Here is a 21,865-nt window from a genome sequence, read left to right on the forward strand (position 1 = left end):
TTGATGTATCAGAAATTAACGCAGTTTTAATTTGTGACTAGTATTATATGTATATACCAAAAGTGCTTATCCATTCACTATTGAAATATTTTAGGATTGTTTCTAGTTTTTGAATTCATTTTTAATTAGATTCTCTTTGGATTACAATTTGGATTAGATTATAATTTATTTTTAAGTGAAGTATATAATTAAATTAGCAGTCTTAGAATTCTGTTCTTCAGATATCACACTTAACAAATGTGCAAATCACACACTAGTATAATTCTATATACTGCCCTTCCTCCCATAATTTGTGCTATTGTTTTTACATTACTTCTTCATACATGCTGGACACATACTACTTTTAGTTTAAACAGTCATTTGCCTTTTAAGGAAATTAAAACAAGAAAAATCTAGTTTCAAAATTAGGTACTCTTTTATGAGCTCTTTCTTCCTTTCTGTAGATCAAAGCTCGCATATTGTGTCATTTGTCTTTCTGCCTGAAATAGACCCTTTAGCATTTTTTATGGTGCAGATCTGCTGGCAACACGTTCCCTCAGCTTTCATTTAGCTGAAATATCTTTATTTTTATCTTCTTACTTTTATGTGATACTTTCACTGGACAGAGATTTTTGGGTGGACAGTCCCTCTGTTCCTTCCATCCCCTTCTTTCTTTAGAGATATCATTCCTTTGTTTCCTGACCTCTGGTGTTTCTCATAAAGTGTCAGCCATCATTCTTACAGTTTTTTTTTTCTTGTATATAATTTGCCATTTTCATCTGGGGGCTTTCAAGATTTTCTCTTTATCTTTGATTTTCTTCAGTGTGACATGGGGTTAATAGCCTTAATTTCATATTTATTGATCCTGCTGGAATTTTTGTGAGCTTTATGTGTTTGCACATTGACATTTTTCAGCAAATTGGGGAAAAATTGACTTCTCCAAATATTTTTTTTCTGCCCCATTTTCTCTCTTCTTTCCTTCAGGAACTCCAATTATTACATACAGTAAACATTTGACATTTTCCCGTAGGTCATTAAGGCTCTCTTTATTATTTTTTCTATCTTCTTTCTGTTTTTCAGACAGTATTTAATTTCTATTGCTCTGTCTTCAAGTTTCCTGACCCTTCTTATGCTTTTTCCAAAATGTTGTCAATAGTGAGCGGTGAATATTTTTAAATTTTAGACGTTGTAATTTTCAGAGTTAGTATATGTATTTAGCTTTTTAAAAAGTAGGTTCAATTTCCCACCTGAAATTCCCCATCAATTCACTTACTAAGACTGTATTTTTGCTTGAATCCTTCAACTAATTTAATAGCTGCCTTAAAGTCATTTTCTGCTGATTTGAACAACTGGATTATTTGGAAGTCTATTTCCTTTGGTTGATTATTTTTCTTGAATTTGGATCACATTTTCATGCATCTTTTAAGTTATGGAAGTTTTTAATTGAATGCTGGGAATTGGGAATAATACATTGCACAGAATTTGAATTATGTTGGCTTCCTTAAAAGTATTAAATTTTATTCTGGCAGGAAGTTGATTACTGAAAAGTCTCCTTAATTCTAGGGAGGCTTTGTTTAGTTTTTATAAACATGAGTCTAGAATAGCTTTACGCTAAGGCTCGATTCTTACCACTCTGACAGGTCTTATGGAATCTCATATTTGCAGCCAACCTTTGTTCTTAATCCTGTAACAACCCTTTCCCCTCTCCCATGGTATTTTTTGCCTCCACTACACAATCTCCTCCTTGCTGCCCACCTGTGCTGCAACTTCCAGGTGCTTATGGAGCCCTGTTCTCTGATCTTTACCCCCTATGCTGGTTTGAAATAATGTATGTATCCTAGAAAAGCCATGTTTTAATCCTAATTCCATTTTGTAAAGGCAGTCATTTCTTCTAATCTCTAGTCAGTATTGTATGTTTGAAAGTGTAATCAGATCACCTCCCTGGAGATGTGATTTAATGAAGAGTGGTTGTTAAACTGGATTAGGTAGAGGTGTGTCCCCACCTATTTGGGTGGGTCTTAATTAGTTTCTGAAGTCTGATAAAAGAGGAAACATTTTGGATAATGGAGATTCAGAGAGAGCAGAGCAGAACGACATAGCCACAAGAAGCAGAGTCCATCAGCCAGCAACCTTTGGAGATGAAGAAGTAAAATGTCTCCTGGGGAGCTTCATGAAACAGGAAGCCAGGAGAAGAAGCTAGTAAATGAGACCATGTTCACCATGTGCCCTTCCAGATGAGAGAGGAACCGTGACTATGTTTACCATGTGTCTTCCCGCTTGAGAGAGAAACCCTGAACTTCATCAACCTTCTTGAATCAAGGTATCTCTCCTTGGATACCTTAGATTGGACATTCTATAGATTTGTTTTAATTGGGAAATTTTCTCAGCCTTAGAACTGTAAACTAGTCACTTGTTAAATTCCCCTTTTTAATAACTTATTAAATTCCCCTTTTTAAAAGCCATTCTGTTTCTGGTATATTGCATTCCGGCAGCTAGCAAACTAGAACACCCCCTAAGCTCAGTGGGACTACTGGGCCGTACTTGGGTTCTATTTCTGAACTATGGTTGGGAAATTGTTTCTATCCAAGCAGAGAAGTATGGAGATTGTAGGGTGTAGCTCTTCTGTTTCCTTTCTTTCAGGGACTTCAGTCCTGTGTTGGTTATTATGCAATGCCTGAAACAGTGACCTCAAACACTTTGTCCAGTTTTTGCTTGCCTCTGGCAGGAGGACAAGTCTGGTATCAGCTACTCCATTGCAGCATTATGGGGAAATTCTTCAAATAAGTAGTATTTTTGATGTTAGGAAAATACATAAGTGTTATTAAAAGTCCACCTTATGTGTCACTTGGTTATCTGTGAGCCTTAAGTTGCAGGGTAAAGAATTCAATAAATTAGTTAAAAGATTTGAGTGTATGATGTATAGTAGATACTCAAAATATTTATGATACCCAGCAACTCATTCTTTTTCTCCTGTCACATTTAAGTTGTATGTATGGGATAATGGAGCAGCTGATAATTTGGGATTCTATCAGTGTGTGTTTCTGAGAGCAAAAGTTTCACAGCTGATGAGTATCCAACAGAATCAGTTACAAAGGAGGTTCATGAGGGTAAGTCATGCATGGGCTGTGACAGTGCATGATCTCAGGTTTTCAATCTGAGACCTACACAGACACACACACACACACACAAAACGAGAAAAATATTTATGACTGACATTGAACTTTTTCAAACTGATACACCCTTTTTCTAAATTTTGATTCTTTCTATTTCCACATTACATTATCATCTTTAGTCTGTGACAGAGAAGATTTTCACATATGTTCTCTAGCATCAAGACCGAGAATGGTTAGTGTTGCCACTATGACAGGAAAATTTATTTAATTTTGTATATTATGAATGGTTAAGGAAATGAATTTTAAAAAAGTGAAATGCCATTTTAAACTTTCTAAGCTGCCAACCTAAATGAACAAACTAATCCTTTCCTTTCTCCTTCTTGCTCTTTCCTTTTAATTATTTTCTTACATCGCCTATTTTTTCTTTTGATCTATCTTTAAACTGAATCTTTGGATACATGCTTGTATACAATTTGCTTTATTTCCCTTTACCATTAGCATAACTAAAGAAAATTTAAAACATCTAAGTCAGGTTCTAAATCAACTATAAATGTCTTTCTTCTGACAAGTTATTTGATAAATCCATCTATTTAAGCCTCTAAATCAGATCCCAAAGAATAAAGCCTGAAAAAAAAATCTGTTCATTCGGAAATATCAAATCAAGCCATTCTCTTTTATTTCCATTTTTAAGCAGTTTTATTTACACGCCATACAATCCAACCTAAGTAAATAGACACGCCTTCCCCACCATAACCTTTATGAAGACATTTCCTTTTCTTCCACAAAGAATCCATATCCTTGCCTCATGCCCCCAACCTGAAATCAATCCTTTCTCGACTTTGTAGTTGACTTCCAAAGTATGGCACAGGACACGTACATAGTTTTAATTGTTGATGGGTTGTTTCTTTTTGGAAATTTATGGGGAATGTTATTCTTCTAAAATTTAATATTTATTGTTTCACATTACAGTAGTTTGTATATTTTCCCATAAGTCTTTGGGCAAAGAGACATTAAAGAAGTTATGAGTTTCTAGTTTTCATGATGATGGCATGTGAGTTTTTTCCATTTTAACTCTTTTGTGTCTGATTTCTTAGTGTACTACCTAGATTGGTTTTTTTTCTCCCATACCTAGAGATAAATGGCCCTAGTGTCCTCTGACTGACAAGCTAGTAAACCTTCCAGTCTTGAAATGCTCATGGAAAAATCTATTCATTGCACACAGACTCAGCTCTTCACCACTGATAATTCAGCTTTGTGACTACATTTTTCTCTCAGATATACATTTACACATATCCTGTTTTTGGCTATACCAAATTTTAAATGGTGCTTGAAATTTCTGATTCTATAAGATACAGTAGAAAGCATTCTGAATGTGAAATCCGATTGACCTGAATTTGATTCTTGGCTTCATTGCTTCCAAGCTGTTCAACCTCTCTGAACCATAGATTTCTCATTTATAAAATTCAAATCATAAATATCATCTAAATGTACCTCACATCACAGGATTTATGAACTAAGGTAGGACCTTTAGCAAGTGTATGGGATTTGTAATTCTTTCCAAATTCTAGTTATTTCACTGTCAGGAAACCCAGAAGTAATGGGTTGTGTTTTTATCAGCATTGAGTTATCAAACAACTTTTAAAGATTTAAAAATTGACTCATCCTGTTGAGTGCTTCATCCTGCTGAGAAGAGAGCTGAACTAACCCTTGAGGCTATCTTCTCCCTAGCAGCTGGAACCAGTGGACTATCCCATACTGACCAAGTCACGTGAGAACATTGGTTCCTCATGCCTAATTTGGCACCTGGCAATAGACATTTCTTAAAAGAAGGAAATCAGTTCATTTTTCAAAGTTTTAAATTAGTTACCGTCTGCTATAGATCATTTTAAGTTCACATCTTACTAGATTTTTTTAAGACTTTCTTCAAAAAAGATAAACCACAGTCCCTGCAGCCAGATAGAACCAGCCCAGCTTTCTTGCTTGATAGCTGCCTGCCATTACTCTAGTTGCATATTCTTTATGAATCTCATCTTTCTTATTCGTTAAGTGGCAATAACAACATTTATCTTTCAGGATATTTGTTGTGATTAAATGAGGTAGACTATGTAAAAATGCTCACCTGTGACTTTCATAAAATATTAACTCCTTTTCCACTTTTCTAAGTTAGTTCTGATACATGCTTCTGAATAGTGACTTTAAAAATCTGCTAGGTTTTTAGAAATCAACTTACTCAATATTATGGCCCAAAACGTTTACCTTGCAGTTTAGCCACCTGTATTTGTTTAATGATCCATAGGATTTCTGAATCTCAATTTTACCTTTTAAAATTTTTTGGCATGAGAAGAGACATAAGATTGAAATTGGACAGATAGAATATTTTTGGATGTTTTGACATTTTTCTTAACCCCATTAAAAGGAATACTTTCATTGGCAGAATCATGGAGCCAAATGTGATTTTTCCACTAAGTCTGGTCACAAACATGGGATACCCATGTCATACCTGGCTCTTTATCTGTGTTTTAAGGCAACCCTAAGTGGTGTGCATGACATCAGAGCTCCAAAGTTTATGAATCCATGTTGAGGAGAGGCTGAAAAGAACTCAGTTGATACTGGGCACCAGTGCTCAATGTTGAGCTGCATTTCTCTCCTCAATTAGGCTTTATTATTTAAAGCATGAAAACAATTACCTTAGTAAATGTATGGATTTGAGATTATTGTGTGACTGATTTTGGGGTTCCAAAGGACCTCACTAGAGCATGTGAAATGAAAATTTAAAAGGCAGTCTTCATGCTGAATTAAGGGAGAAGCTTTTCCTTTCCTTGGGTTGAGAGAGAGTTTGGTCCAGACACTGAGTGATAGAGATGACCTGAGCCTTTCTGGCAATGGTGATGGGAACCTGCACTTGGCTAGGGCCAGGCAGCCAGGGAGGCCATGGAGATGACCCACTGAAAAACCCCAGGAGTTATCTGGGTTCCTGCAGTTTACTGTAAATCATTCTCTCTTGCATTTCCCATTGCATTATCCTTGGACCACCCATTTGCCCTCAATAGGAGTTATAGGCTTGTCTTTCCTATTTCGTGACAGATTAAAGGGGAGGGCATGCTTTCTACTTGGAATGATATTAAAAGATAAGTATATCATCTCTCTGAGGTTCAAGTGGTGGGTGCGGTTATGGAAGGAAAGCCGTGTGCATCAAAGCAGGGAGCCCTCCATGGTGCTTGTCAGCAAAGGCAGTTAATGGTGGCATGTCAGGAAGGGGGAGAGGAGCTGAATCAAAAGAACCAAGGGAAATTGTTCTTGAGATGGTGCCTGGAAACCACTCAGACAAACCTAAGGACATATTCAAGAGTCTAATTACCAGCAGCCAAGGTAGTAGAAGCTCTTAGTTTTGGAATTTGAAGTATGCATTGACTAAATAACATTTACCACTTTAACATTTGTAGAGAGAATTAAGAAGAAATAATGTGGGTTATAGGTAGTTTGATATTAATTTTGGAAGTGAAGTATATTAAACAAGATAATAAAGATTGGTAAGATCTTGCTGCTAGGAAAATGACACAATTTTCCAGCTTGGTGATTACTTGAATTAAAAGTTTGTAGAGGGGAGAAAAGGCTGAAGAAATGGAATAATGAGACTTTTATTTCTGTGGAGGGAAGGAACATTGGCACGATTGGGTGAGAATATTCCAGAGTAGCTGTTTTGTGAAGGTCATAGAAGACGGTTTGTAACAGTATATGATTTAAAGAGAAGGAACACACTCCTGAGGCATGTAAGCTCTATAATTAATGTTACATTAAAAAGCAAAATGTGTTCATTCTTTTTAAGCAGTTTATTTCCATCCTTGGGATGGTATTTCTCCTAAAAATATGTGCTGCTTATTTGACCAATATTGATTATTTTCCTCTTTTTCCAATGGAGCTTGAAATAAACATTTTTGTTAGGACTGTTGTTTGCACTAGAAAATCAGGAAACTACATTTTTTAATTCTAGGATTTACTATTAAACTAGCAGAGAATTGCAAAACTACTTATAGTTCCATATTGTTCCTTAGGAAAATATCTCACTAGGTTAAACCTCTTTTTAATCTTGGCTTTCTTCTAGCTACAGAAACTCAAAAGGCTGAAGATAAAGTCAGAATAACATGAAAATTTCAGATTGGGGAGTTATCTTATATGTCTACTTATCTGAGAGGCCTATGCGGTCAGGAATCGATTCTATTCTACCTCTAATTGCTAATCATCTTTCTTCTGTTTGCATTTCCTACTACTTATTTCTTATCCATACTTCATTCTATTTGAGCCAATGCCAGTCAAGTTTGACTTCCACAGGCACATAAAAGCTATGAATGTTCTGAGATTTATGCTCTTAGTCCTTAAATTACCCATAGGGAAAGCCCTGAGAACCTTTACCATGTGCTTGTGCCATTAGAGACTCACCAATGTCTTGTGAACAACCAAGAAATAAGCCCCACCCTCTAATCCACGACACTGGTGATAGTGCAGATCTCTTCCAGGTCAAGACCTCTGGTTCGTTGGAAGCCTGTAGTTTGAAGGTATATGCAGACTTTGAGGTGACCAGATTTCTGTTTTTAAGATTTCTAGGATTAGGAGAAAGACTTTTTTTGCGGGGGGAGGGGCACCCCTTCTTTTAATTATCCTTCCATAAACCTGTTGTTCTAGACCACATACTAGCCTTTTGTGGTAACTTCCACATCTAATTCCACTCCCAGCAAAAGGTGAACATTCAATAAATACTTTTGAACAAATTAACAAATGTATTAAAACACCAGAATTTGAATGTATTGTTCCACTATATACACAAATGGACTAATTATGATTGATTCCAAGGGAATTGTTTGCAACATCATTCTAGACTCTTAAATTCGAAGGTAAAGGTTAACCAGTTTTCTCAGAGGAGCAGAGATGCTTATTCAGTATGCAGTTGAAGCAATAAGATGTGTTCTTACTATACAGCCCTGGCTAATTAGTTGACAGCATTGCTAGGGTATGTATTATCAGGAGTGCCAAGGAGGCAACTGATCTCTACTTTAAGGGTGATCCCTTTGTTCTGGAATCCTTCTGAGAAATGAACATTCTGGTGCTTCAAGTATGCTAAAAAAATTAAAGCAGAAAACTCTGAAGTTTCCTTTATAAGTTTTCTTCTTCTTCTTTTTTTTTTAATTCGTATTTATTCAAGTAGAGACTGGGTATAAGCAATTAGTTACATGCTCAGAAAGTAAGAACCTTATGGAAGTAAATTAATTGGAGTCAGTGGGAATACTATAGGAATTCTTCCTTGGATTAAATTATTGAGGTGAAGCAGCAAAAGGGGGAAAATTAAAGCCTGGCGGTTTGGTGAAATGTTATTGTTTCTTATATGAGGCCTAGTTGTCTTGGGTGTGGGAGGAAAAAATTTGGAGGATGATATGGTTGAACAAAGATGAGCTACATGATATATTACTAAAACCAGACTAAAATTTGAGGATAGGTTTGGAGCCAGCAGGCTTTCTTGATGCTGCTATAAGCAACTGTAATCAGTACTAAATCGATTTTTACACAGAGAGTAAAATTAGATCAAGGATCATTCAGGGTACATAATAAAATAATACCTTGACTAGTATTTGGCATCATTATGTGATTAAGAGATTCTTTCTAAACAGGTAGTGAAAGATGGCACAGTGCCTTTGGCAGAATTTCAGAATGCCCAACGTTTCCCTTTGGTTTATCTCAAGTGCATGTACCTATACACATTACACAAACTCAAACAGGCAGCTTAGAAAGCAGGCCAACTACAAAGGGGAGATGTGTGCCTTTAATGAAAGACTAAAGGTGTAAACTTGGGCTTCCCACCACAGAGAGAAATATATGCATTTCTCAGCGGTACTGAAAAATAACCATGAACGTAACAGCAGTGTCACTTCACATTACTTACTGCTTGAGTTAAAGAAGGAAAGTGCTTTATACTATTTGTGCCACCTATTCAAGTCTGGGAGGGCAGGGAGACCCAGCTGAAATCTTGGACATGAGAAATGACGTACTGATTCAGTGTGACTGACAGGCCTGATGATGAAAAGGGACTTCACCGCTGAAGGCCACACCGAGGCATCAGGAGCAGCAGAAGGAAGGTGGCCCTGCTGGTTGGAGGACATCGGAGGTTCTGGGAGCCCTAATTTCCTCGCAGGACTAAGGACACTGTCCTGACTGGGGTGGGGTTGGGGCTGGGGGAGGGTCGGAGAAGAAGAGAGGAAAGATAAAAATGACTGCTTCCTTTGGTGCAGAGTATAATTTAGGAACTGCACACTCATCCATCAAGAGCTGGCTAATAACTAATCAATGACTGTAAAGCACTTGGAAGGTAGTGAGTTTTATATATAAATGCTAAATAATGAAAATGCTGGAATTTGATTCAGGATTGCTGCCAAATCTATCAGGCCAGCAGAAAGCTAGGAAGCTTATCTTTTAAGAGAGGGATTTGGGTGATTCTTGAACCCTCTCTGTAAACTACAATTTGATTTTCCAGTTGTGTGGCTGGGGGCTGGGTGGTGAGAATTCTCAAATGCAGTTTAATTGCCTGTAATCAGAGCTGTTGCCTTCCAGGGCCCAATCCTGAATTTTCTGGATTCTTCTAGTACATAAAACTTGTCTGCTATAGGCACAAGTTCACATGGCCCATTGATGTGAATGAAATTCCCTGACTAGGGGCCATACTAGTTTTGATTTATTGGTGTAGAGCTGTCATAACAAAATCATTTTAAAGGTATCCAGCACATGCTATCAACACATGCTACCTCCTGCAAAAGGCTTTGACAATCCAAAGACACCTGTCCCTAGGGTGATTTTCCACCCATGACAACTCATTGAAATGAAAAAACGAGGATATGTTCTGATTCCCAACATTTCTTTGGCATTTTAGGATCTGTGACATTTCTCCACCTAGAGCTGTTACTTTACTTGATTAGTTTGACTGTTTATTAGGAGGAGAGAAATAGCTCCTCCTATTTAGGAAATTAAATTACCAGGGAATTAATCTGCCAATTTTAGGCTGCTCCATAAATTCCTATTGCAAAAACAGCTGTAGCCAACAATATTGCAATAGTGTATTCTTAAGCAAACAGCAATGTCTCTGGAATGAGTGGGCATAAATATTAATTAGGAAGAGAAACAAGACAGCAATGAAACAGTTTCTATTAATTATTTTGGCTCATTTTCAAATTTGTTAGTTTATTTTTCTCTTCGGAAGCTCTCCAAATAGTCTGTCTTCTGCCTATTTATGCTGTGAAGGTGTCTGAAAGTCAGGGGCTAAATTTAGTGGTAAATTTAGTGCCTCCTGAGAAGGAAATTTCTTCTTGGTTAATCTGGGCCCATGATGAAGGCAGAGAGGCGTTATTTTGATTTTCTCCCTGGTTTGGCCAGATGGTTCTTGTGGACAAGCTGTCACAGGGGTTCCCAGGACTTTTTGGCACTAACTAGAGCCTGTTTTCCAACAATTGTTGACTCATAAAACTTCCCATAGTCTTGCAGTGCTTAAGAGCTCAGATATTTTCCATTAGAAAGAAAAAACTATATGGTGCAGTACAGTAATACTAGGTACTCACTAAATACGATGCAGAAACTATTTGTTAATATGGAATGATGTTCCTGATAAATTAAATGGAAAAAAAGGCAGATAACTCAATTTCCATTTAAAAACACATAAAAAAGACAAATACGTACCAACATGCTAATGTTAATCTTTGTATACTGATTAGTTGGTTTAATATTTCATAACTCATCTTTATTCATTTCCTTTTTAACAAAAATTGTACTACTTATATGCTAATATGTAATAAAAATTAAAAAATAATGAACGTAGTTTAAGAAATTTTGTATATTTTCTAATGACAACATTAAAAGGAAATACTTCAATTGTACAAGCCTACTCTAGTTAAAATAAATAGGAAAAAGTGTAACATTTAGAATGATCTCATTTTTATGATTTTCTCATTCATTATCCCTTGCATAAAGGGTCAGGCACTGGTTGTACAACAGTGAACAAAAAAAGTCACATCCCACCCTTCATAAAGCTTACAGTTTACCTGGGAAGATAGACAGTCCTATAATCAAAGATAAATTGAAAGCTGCAGCTGTGGTAGGTGTAAACCAGAGAGACAGGGACCCTATCTGAGAGGATTAGGATGCACAGCATTGCAGAGATCCTTTGAAGGGAAGGACCTGGGGAGTATGCTGGATTGAGAGATGCCTTTGTGTGCAGAGAGCAGCAAGCGAGAGCTGTTGTATGTAGGATGTGGTGCAAGGGGTACACCATGGGGTAGGATAGTGCAGGGCCTTTTTAAATATTTCAATGTATTTTTATTGTGATATCTTCACACACTATACAATCCATTCAAAGTATACAATCAGTGGTTCACATTATCATCACACACTTGTATTTATCGCCATAATCATTTTTAGAACATTTGCATTACTCCAGAAAAAGAAATAGAAACAAGAAAATCCCAAATATCCCATACCCCTCAATCTCTTATTGATCACTAGTATTTCATTCTACCCAATTTTAAGACTTACGATAGAAGTAAGTTAACTAAGACAGTGTAGTTATAGATCAATAGATACATCAGTGGAACAGTACAAAACATCCAGAAATAGATTCGTACAAACATGGGCAATGGACTTTTTTTTTTTTAACAATATAATTATGAATCATTATCAAAGATCAGAGGTGCTGGATTACAGTTCAACAACTTTAGGCACTTCCTGCTGGCTATTCCAAAACACCAGACACCAAAAAGAAGTATCTACATAATAAGTCAGTAGTCACCATCATTGGTTAAATCCTAACCTCTCAGTTACATCTCCTCTCCCCATTTGATCTTTCCTCAATTCTGCAGAGCTGACTAAAAGAGAGAGGCCACATCCGAGCAACAAAAGAGGCTCTCTGGGGGTGACTCCCAGACACAATTACCTGTAGGCTTAGTTTTGCCATTACAGAAATAAGTTTCATAGCAGCAAGGATCAAGACTGAGGGCTTGGGCCATCAAATCAGGAGTCCTCGATGCTTGAGAGAACATCAGGCATTCCCCAGATGGGGAAGTTCAATTAGCTGCACAATTTTCTCCAGTCCCTCAAGGGGACCCTAGTGCAGGGCCTGGAGGTCCACTTTAAGGAGTTCTGTCCTTATCCTGAAAGTTTTGGGAATCTTCAGATGCTTTCAGACACAGGTATGAATGATTTGCTTTTCAAAAGGTAATTCTAGATCTCTGTGGAACACATACCAGAGATGGGTCTGAATAGTGCAGTTATACCAAGGAGGAAGCTATAAAAATAAGAGAAGCTAAGAGATAAGAAGGGGTTGCCTTAAAGCACCGACTGTTGGTGGTGGCACTGGAAAGAGGGAATGCTATTTGAATGGTAGAAGAAGTGGGTTGGATGGTGGGGTGGATGTGGGGATGTTTTTTGTTGTTTGTGCTGCAGACTGGCTGATTTTACATCCCTTGCGTTAAGAGGCAATGGCCAGCAGCCAGGCTTGGGGGTAGAGTAGGATCTGGTCGTGATCTGATTCAGCAGGATAGTCTGAGCTGTATCAAGACACCCAAGAGGAAGTGGACAGTCCTAATGGGGGATTCAGAGAAAGGGAAGACATCACAGAAGTCTCACAAGCCTGGCTCTTACTGTCATCCCCCAATGAGCCAAAAATGTGGGCTCTTTTTTTCCTTTGTTCTTCTCAGAACTACTCTTTCCCTAGAGTTCATGTCCTTTGAGAGGGGCCTTGGCAGCACATCAGAGTAAGATTGCTACACATGGCTGGAGGGTTAGTTAGATGCAAGGTCTGGGATCCACAGTAGACACCATCACGGGGGGTAAAAGTGGAAAGTCAGTCAGAAACTAAAAAAGAAGTAGTTATACTCTGGTTGTTTCATTTTGAATCACTGATTAAAATACATATATATATATATATTATCTACTAAGTTCCTGCTGTTATTTGTATTCTTGTTTTCGCTCCAAGAAAGTGGGTTCAATGTCCCCACCCCCCATCACCTTCCTTTTCACTTTCCCGTCACTGCAGGCTGAGAAAAATAATGAAAGGACAGTCAGACCACACAGGTGCTATTTTGTAGACTTACATGAAACCTTGAATAATGCCAAACACTGTACTGTTATCTCAGTGTGTAGCTGGCAGAAGCTTGCTTAATTAATAAATGAGTGGATAGTGGATGAATAAATGAGTGAAAGCAATCTATTACTTTGGTACATATTGTTTAGGCCCTTTCCATGTGCCACCCATTTGCTAGGTACTACTGGCATTTCCGTAGATGAGATGATCACCAGAATCTCGAATTCCTGGCTGCTTCCAACCCCCATTCCGCTGGGCTTTGAGACACGCACGTGGGAGATACAGGTCTGGCAAATGCATGCTCTGCTGCTGCTTGGAGTTTGACTTTCAAGCCGTATGTGGCTTAGAGCAGACGACCTCTCTTGTTCCACCAGCAGGAGTGCTGCTCTGACTGTCCCTTCACTATTTTTCTCAGCCTGCAGTGTTGGGAAAGTGAGAGAAGCTGGGGGTGGGGGTGGGGGGACATTAAATCCACTTTCTTGAAGTGAAAACAAGCATACAAAAAAGGAACATTGGTAGATTAAAAAAAAAAAACATGTAATTTGGTCAGTTAATTCACAAAAAGAGAAATACATGCAAACTCATGTATAACATTGTACCAACTTTGATGAATGACTAAATTGGTTATTTTTTCCTATCAGATTTATAAAAGTTAAAAAGAATGTCATTTGATGTTGGCAAGAGTTTGGGGAATGGGTCACACTGATTCACTATTGATGTAAATTGACTCAAAACTTCTTTTTGGGGGAGGGTCAATTTTTAAGCATGTACCAAAATGTGAAATGTATATGCCCTTGGATCCAGAAATACCACATTTAGAAATTTATCATCTTCACAGTAATACCTAATGTTTTGAGCTCTATGCACTTAGTACTGCTTTATGCTTTTAACAGGTACTAAGTCATTTATTTTTACACAATATAAATGCTTGTGTAGATGATAAAATTGAGTCACAGTGAAGTTAAGTAATTGTCCAAAGTCCTGTGACTAATAAGCCACTGAAATCAGATTCAAACCCTGGCAGTCTAGTTCTAGGGCCTTGCTCTAGTTTGCTAGCTGCCAGAATGCAATATACCAGAAATGGAATGACTTTTAAAAAGGGGAATTTAATAAGTTGCTACTTTACAGTTCTAAGGCCGAGAAAATGTCCCAATTATAACAAGTCTATAGAAATACCCAATCTAAGGCATCCAGGGAAAAATACTTTGGTTTAAGAAGGCCTATGAAGTTCAGGGTTTCTCTCTCAAGTGAGAGGGCACATGGCGAGCACAGTCAGAGTTTCTCTCTCATCTGAATAGGCACATGGTGAACACGGTCAGGGTTCCTCTCTCAGCTGGAAGGGCACACGGAGTCATCTGCTAGCTTCTTCTCTTCTGGCTTCTGGTTTCATGAAGCTCCCTGGGAGGTGTTTTTCTTCTTCATCTCCAAAGGTCACTGGCTTGTGGACTCTCTGCTTCGAGGTGCTGCAGCATTCTCTGCTCTCTCTGAATCTCCTCATTCTCTAAAATGTTTCCTTTTATAGGACTCCAGAAACTTATCAAGATCCACCCAAATGGGTGGAGACATGTTGTCACCTAGTCTGGTTTAACAACAACTCTTGATTAAATCACATCTCCAGGGAGATGATCTGATTACAGTTTCAAACATACAGTATTGAATAGGGATTACTCTGCCTTTATGAAATGGGATTTTGATTAAAACATGGCTTCTCTAGGGGACATGCATCCTTTCAAATTAGCACAGGCCTGGAATGTAGGTCTGTTTTGATTATCTTCTTGTGCAGACGGGAAGAAAGTCATGGTGTTGAAGAGTTCAGGCTCTCTGAAGGCTGCCCGACTCCTCTTCTGTTCTAATAACAGAAAATGAGTAACACTCCCAATGCCACCAGAGTAAGTGGGATTCAGCAATAGTCAGCACTGAGCACAGAAAGTTTGACGCATCTACATCCTACTTTCTGGTCTCCCCGACATCTGACTCCTTTCTCCCTGAGTCTCCAGAGTTCCTACAACTTCTTTATACATCTCCATCAAATTTTGCTCCCAGTGATGGGTGTGAGGCCAATCCCTACCTCCTCTCCCCCAAGGGAGAAGATGACTGAAATCAGATTTTGCAGGCCCCTAAATAAATTATGTGGCTCTTTGTTTTGTAGTAACAGCATAATGATGCTACAAATAATAATAGACCGATGGATTGATGAGTCCTAACCAGGCACCATGCTAAGGCCTTTAATATACATTATCTCAATTAATCCTCACAAAAACTCCTTGAGGTAGGCACTATAATTATCTCTTTTTGCCAGGAAGAGACTCGTCAGCAGAGTGAAGTTATTTGACCTATGTTTTCGAAAGGTTTATCTGAAGGCCCAAGTAGGAAGTTATTGTCCTGGTCAAGACAAAAGGTAAAGAAGGCCTGAACTTGATGGAGTAGAAGGGGGTGCAGATGTGAACAGATTGGAGGTAAGATCCCTAGGATCTGGTAACTTGCCAAAAGTGAGAGAAGCTGGGGGGAAAGAACCACCAATCTTTCTGGCCTTTAAAACTTAGAGAGCAGGAAGAATAATACTCATTGGTATTTGTACACTGATCTCTATCACATTATCTTGTCGGTATCCTCAAGGTGATGGGGGTTTGGGGTAAACAAAACTACTCACCCTAGGAAAGGCCTGATGTGCTTACTGTTTGATGAAAGGCTCAAGACGAGAAAACGAATTCAAAGTTATCTAGAGCTGTTTTCATTGGACAGTTACCATGGTGTCTGTTATAACAATAATATGAGAGGGAAGTATCTGATATTTATTAAGAGCCTACAATGTTTGATCAAGTCACATAATTTATAGTATTTTTTTATTTGAGTACAAGTTATTTTCTTGTTACTTATAGATGAGGAAATTCTGACTCTGAGAAGTGATTTGCCCTTGGTTACAAAGCTAGTAAATGACAGAACCATCTTACTACAATTTTAGTGAATTTCAGACCACCAAGTAGCCCAACATTGCTTTTTCTTCTTTTCTTTTTTTTTTTTAACAAAATTTTATAAAGATCTAGCCACTCTCCCCAGCTACTTTTATCTTTTTTTTTTTTTTTCCACATGGGCAGGCACTGGGAATTGAGCCCGGGTCTCCAGCATAGCAGGAGAGAACTCTGACACTGAGCCACCGTGGCCTGCCCCCAGCTACTTTTAGCAATCCTGTTCTTACCTGATTGTCTCTCTCTAACATAGAGACCAAGCACGGGTTGCTTTTCTGGTCTGTGATTCACATAATCCTTATTAGTGGGGTTAGGCACAGTCCAATTGAACTCACCTCTTCTTCTTTACCACCTTCAGGTCTTGCTCTTGGGAAAGAAAAAAAAAGAAATAGTTTGCCTTTAGTGTCCTTTTTTTCTTCCATCTCTTTTATTAGCCATGTCCCTCACTTTCCTAGTATCTTTAAATGCTTAGATATCATCACTGCGTGGGAACCAATTTCTATCTATCTATCTATCTATCTATCTATCTATCTATCTATCTATCTATCAACTAATTTGCCTTTTCCATAAAACTCATTGATCTTATGTGCAAATTTTCTTAGAACCTAGTGAAGTGAAGAACTGATTTGGCATAATGGATTACAATGCCTGAATATTTAACTCTTCTTAGCAAAATTTATCCCTTTTCCAAATATTTCTGGATAATGAATTTCTAATGGTATAATAGTTTACAATGGCAGGTCAAGAGGTCAAGAAGAGAAAGTTTAGAGTGAGGGTATGCACTACACCATCTACTGGTTTTGTTTGTATATCACAAGAATGGACTTTTGGGGGCATTTTGCTGGAACATCTATTATCTAAAGCTGTCATTCACTTTATTACTAAGAGTATATATGGGCCAGTGTCTAATCCACATGACTCCTTGCTCAGCAAACACGTAAGGTGCCTAGCCTTCTTATCCTGAAGAAAGAGCCTGTTTTCTCCATTTGCTTCCTCATGTATTTCCTCAATCTCCATTATTATAGTTGATTATCACTATGGAGGCCACAATCTAACTTTCTATGATATCTCTAAGTCTCCTTAGAACTCGGAAATGCTTGCCTCCATTAAGCATGCCACTTGTGTAGACTGGGCTGACAAAGAATATATCACAGTTGCAACCTCTGGGTGCATACATGGAGAAAATATATTAATAAATCAGAGGAAAGTATTGCCAATTTCCAATTTTTCTTGAGTGGCATTCTCCAGTTTATTCTGGAGAACCACATTAGACACCTGCATTGTACAGCAAGCCAACACTTCGGCAGCTGTGGACCCCTTCCCTTCTGTTCAGAAGTCACTTGAACTGTGGGCATCTGTTTCTGTACGGGAGCCCTCAGTGCTACCTGAGACCTGAAGGTGCTCTTCCCAAGATTTATGGACATTGTTGTTTGGCTGATGCCAGAGATTTTGATATCCTTACTAAGATCAGTAAGATATTTAGTTCCTGGGACCTAAATGGGTACTTATTTTCTAACCTTGGCAATTAGAATGTTCTAGGGAAAATTCTAAATTTATATACCTATGATGGTCCGCGATGGTAATTGGATTGATACAGTAAAGGTAAGTTTGTGGCAAATTGAAGAGCAGATGTTTCTTGTAATAGGGCAGCCACTATTTAGAGCTTTAGAGGAATAAGGGCCCAGTGTGATCAGTTCTCTCTCTCTCTATATATATATTTTTAATCTGGATTTATTATGTGATATGTTCAGGTAGAATGATAGGTAGAAGGATCAGTGACATTTTAAAATAAATGGGGATATAATGTAATTGAGATTATTTGATTTTTAAAAGAAAACTGTAAAGATCTCTAGCTTACTACTCCATCCACCAAAATAAATGGTAGATAGCTACATATTATTATGTTTTAAAATTCAGAGGACTCTTTAATCCTGTATAGATTATTGTGATGCCTGGAAATCCTAGAGTATATTAGGCAGATAATCAAACAATATTAGCCAAGTCCCCTGAGGGGTGGGAGGAAGAATATGGAACTATTAAACCTTACCATCAAGGAATCCCCTGATACTGTGTCAAACTTTAGAGATATCCAAATCAATAGGCCAGTCTAGTATTGTGAAGCTTATGTAGGTAGTGGAGAAGCTTAGGCTACCTATAGACATGCCTAAGAGTTACTTCTGGAGGGCCTCTGTTGTTGCCCAGATGTGGTCTCAGTCTCTCTAAACCCAACTCTGCAAGTGAATCATTCCCCTCCAGTATGTGGGACATGACATCCAGGGGTGAAATTCTCCCTGGTGACATGGGAGATGACTCCTAGGTATGAATCCAGACCTGGCACCATGGGATCAACAATTCCATCCTAAATAACGGGGGGAAAAGAAGTATAATTCATAAAGTGTCAGTAGCAGAGAGAGTTCAAATAGAGTCTAGAGGCTACTCTGGAGGTTGCTCTTACACAAGCTTCAGGTAGACCTTGGTAACTATCACAACCAGCCAACCTCCAACCAGGACCAATCCTAAAGAACACCTAGGGCAATTTATAAGATTCCACAAGTGTTCCAGGCACTAGAGTAACTTTCCAGAAACCTACAACCTCCAGACGGGTCCCTGGTCCAGATAAGTCCTGACACCTAGTCCAGCCTCTCCAGAACAACAGAAAGTTCCATCTCTTTACTCCATATTAGTGACAGACCCTTCTAATATAAAAAATTTAGAATGGTCATAGCCCAAACAACCCTAAGAGAGATATGGAAAGAGTGAAGGTGATGGTGGAATTATACATAGAAGACAGGACTTAACAAATGAATATGAATGCTGAATCATTACATTAATATCTCTTTTAGTCTCCAGCATTTTAGAGCAGCTAGAAGTAAAAACCTAAAATTGTAAACTTGTAACCCATGTCAAAGTCTGAAATATGTTCTACAACTAATTGTGGTGCTGTGCTTGGAAATTTTAGCGGTTTCGTATATGTGTTACTTTTCACAAAAAAAGAAGAAAAAAAACTCGATTGTGATGATAAAGATATATTTAAGCCCTCTAGCCCCCTATATCCTGGAGCTAGAAGGAAAAATCTGAGAGGATCATACAGTAACCCATGACAAACTCTGGGATCTGTCCTGTAACCACTTGTGGAAAAGTGCTTTGAAAACTACTGCTTTTTTTGTTTGTTTGTTTTGTATATATGTTATACTATATAATAAAAAAAAATTTAGAGGACTAGAAATCATTATATGTAGAGATGTTTCTGACACAGTGGGGAGGAAGTTTCTAAGAACTGTATCACTGCCAGACCTGAAAGCACAAAGAAAGTGATAGATGGATTTGAATATTAAAATACTAAAAAAACCTCTATGATAAAAATATACCATGAATAACATTATGAAATAGAGTAAACATTTTAAATATATACAAGAGGCAAAGGGTTAATATCCATATCATATAGCAAAGTATTTGTAAATATTTAGCATAAAGACAAACACTGTCAGAATAATTGGCAAAGAACAAACAATTCACTAAAATGCAAAAATTCAGTCAGTAGTAAAAAGTTGCAAATTAAAATGAGACATAATTCTCACCTTCATGATTAGGAATATTTTTAATGATAATTAGTAGGAATGTAAGATGCTGGGAAATTAGAAATTATATACATTGCTGGTAGAGAGTAAAATTGGAAGACATTTCTGGAAGGCGATTTGATAAAATATATCAAAAGATTTAAAACCTTTCTCTTTGACCCATTTGACCCAAGAATTTCAATTTTAGGAATACATCATAAGATATATTTTAATAAACTTTTTTTTCACTCTTTCTCCATTAGAATATAAGCTCTGTAAGTGTCTCTGCCCATTTTATTGCCTGTGATGTCGCACAGGTCTAGAAAATTGTCTGGCATGTAGTAGGTGTTCAATATGTTTGTTGAATGGATTATTATTACTGTTCTTTAATATTTATGAAGAACTTTGGCATTCTATAGTGTGTGTAGAGCAGACTGATAAGGATGTTGAAGGGATTTGAGGTCAGATCATGTAAGAAACAATAGAGAAGAAGAACTTTAGGAAGAGTAGCAAGTATAGGATATGACAGTGGGCTTTAAACATTGGAAGGAATGTTACATGAAAGAGTGATTTGACTTGTTTTATATAACATCTAAGTGCAGAAGCAAGATCAATGGATGGAATTTAAAGAAAGGCAACTTGGGGCTCTATTTAAAGGCATACTTTCAAACAATTAGAGCTGACCACAATGGAATTGACTACCTTGGAAGGAAGCAACTCCCCATCATTGAAAATATTTAAGCAGAGGTATTTATAGGGAACAGTCATATATCAGAATAAGGCTTTGAAGAGATAGTAACATCTCTTCTGCTTAGTAGACTCACCCCACCCTCCCCTACAACATCACCCTCTACACCCTGTTTCCCTGTACCTAGCTACCCTACTCTTCAATTCTCACACTATACATCACCTTTCTCTGGAACCCCAATCCAGTGACATTTCTTCATGCCTCTCACAATCACCTCACTTTCCCCATCATGTATTAGAGTGTGCATTGTAATTGTCCCTTTGTCTGACTATTTCCTTCACTAGGTTACAAGCTCCGTGGAGGTAGGACCTGGTTATGCCCTTCTATCTTGCTCATCGTTCTGTGTCTGCTATCTAGCCCAGTGCCTGGAACCTAGCAGGATATTATTCATCATAACAAGATGCCTATGCAGGTTGAAATAACTTTATATTTCATGTCTTTGGCATTCAGGGATCATTAAATTCGAGAGGAACATATGCTTTTCTTATTTTCATTTAGTTTCCATTTCTTCCCATTTCTTTCCACTCTGCTGGGGCATTGGTCTATGTATACACTTTAGGGGTTCTTTGTCATAAGAACTCTGACAGGGACTCTGACAAATGTTGGAACCGAGGAAGGACTTATAGTGGCCTCCTCCTTCACTGCTCCTAAGGTCATCCTAGTTGTATCCACTTGGTGATCACCTGCAGGCGACTGGCCTGAGTCTTTTGTTAGGGAGGTTATAGGAAGATTAGTAAAATTATTTAGGTGTTTGTTGAGTTTTGATGCAAGTCTTTCCTGGATGTTGTACTCAAATTTTAGAAAGTGGGTCTTTTGTTTTTCCAAATGGGAATATTCTTTATTATTATTATAAACATAAAATATTCTTATAAAAATCCAAACAAAACAAAAATGTAAAGGAAAAGGGAAAATCATAATCTCACATAGTGATCTTTTTTTAACATTTTAGTATTATCTTTCTAGATGTAAAATATGGACACATTTTATGACAAAATGCTATCATAATATAGAAACTATTATATTACATACTTTCCACTTGATATATTGAGAAATCCTTTCCAGATCAATATATATATATATATTTATATATTATTTTATCATATTTGTGTAATATTCTAGAATATGAATACACCATCATTTATTTAAATAATCTGTTGCAAGTTAAGTTGTTTCAATTTTTCATACTTAGGAGAAAAGATACAAGAAACATTTTTGACTGCATATCTAATTGCATTTAACTGCCTTTTGCCTTAGTTTAGATTCTAAGACAAAGTCTCAGAAGTAGCACTACTAGAACATAAGGTACATACAGTATTTAGCTTTTGAACATATTGCTATGTTGTAGTCCAGAAAGCATGTGCTAATTTTCACAGGCCAAATTAGCATAATAC

General features: G+C 37.5%; 1 non-coding gene across 1 annotated transcript; it reads left to right on the forward strand.

The window, feature by feature from the left end:
- The first annotated feature begins 2,886 nt into the window (after positions 1–2,886).
- LOC143645422 (small Cajal body-specific RNA 6) lies at positions 2,887–3,141 on the forward strand. Its single transcript, XR_013157131.1, has one exon.
- The last annotated feature ends 18,724 nt before the right edge of the window (positions 3,142–21,865 follow it).

The sequence above is a fragment of the Tamandua tetradactyla genome, chromosome 8 (assembly GCF_023851605.1).
Source record: "Tamandua tetradactyla isolate mTamTet1 chromosome 8, mTamTet1.pri, whole genome shotgun sequence".
NCBI classification, from domain to species: domain Eukaryota; kingdom Metazoa; phylum Chordata; class Mammalia; order Pilosa; family Myrmecophagidae; genus Tamandua; species Tamandua tetradactyla.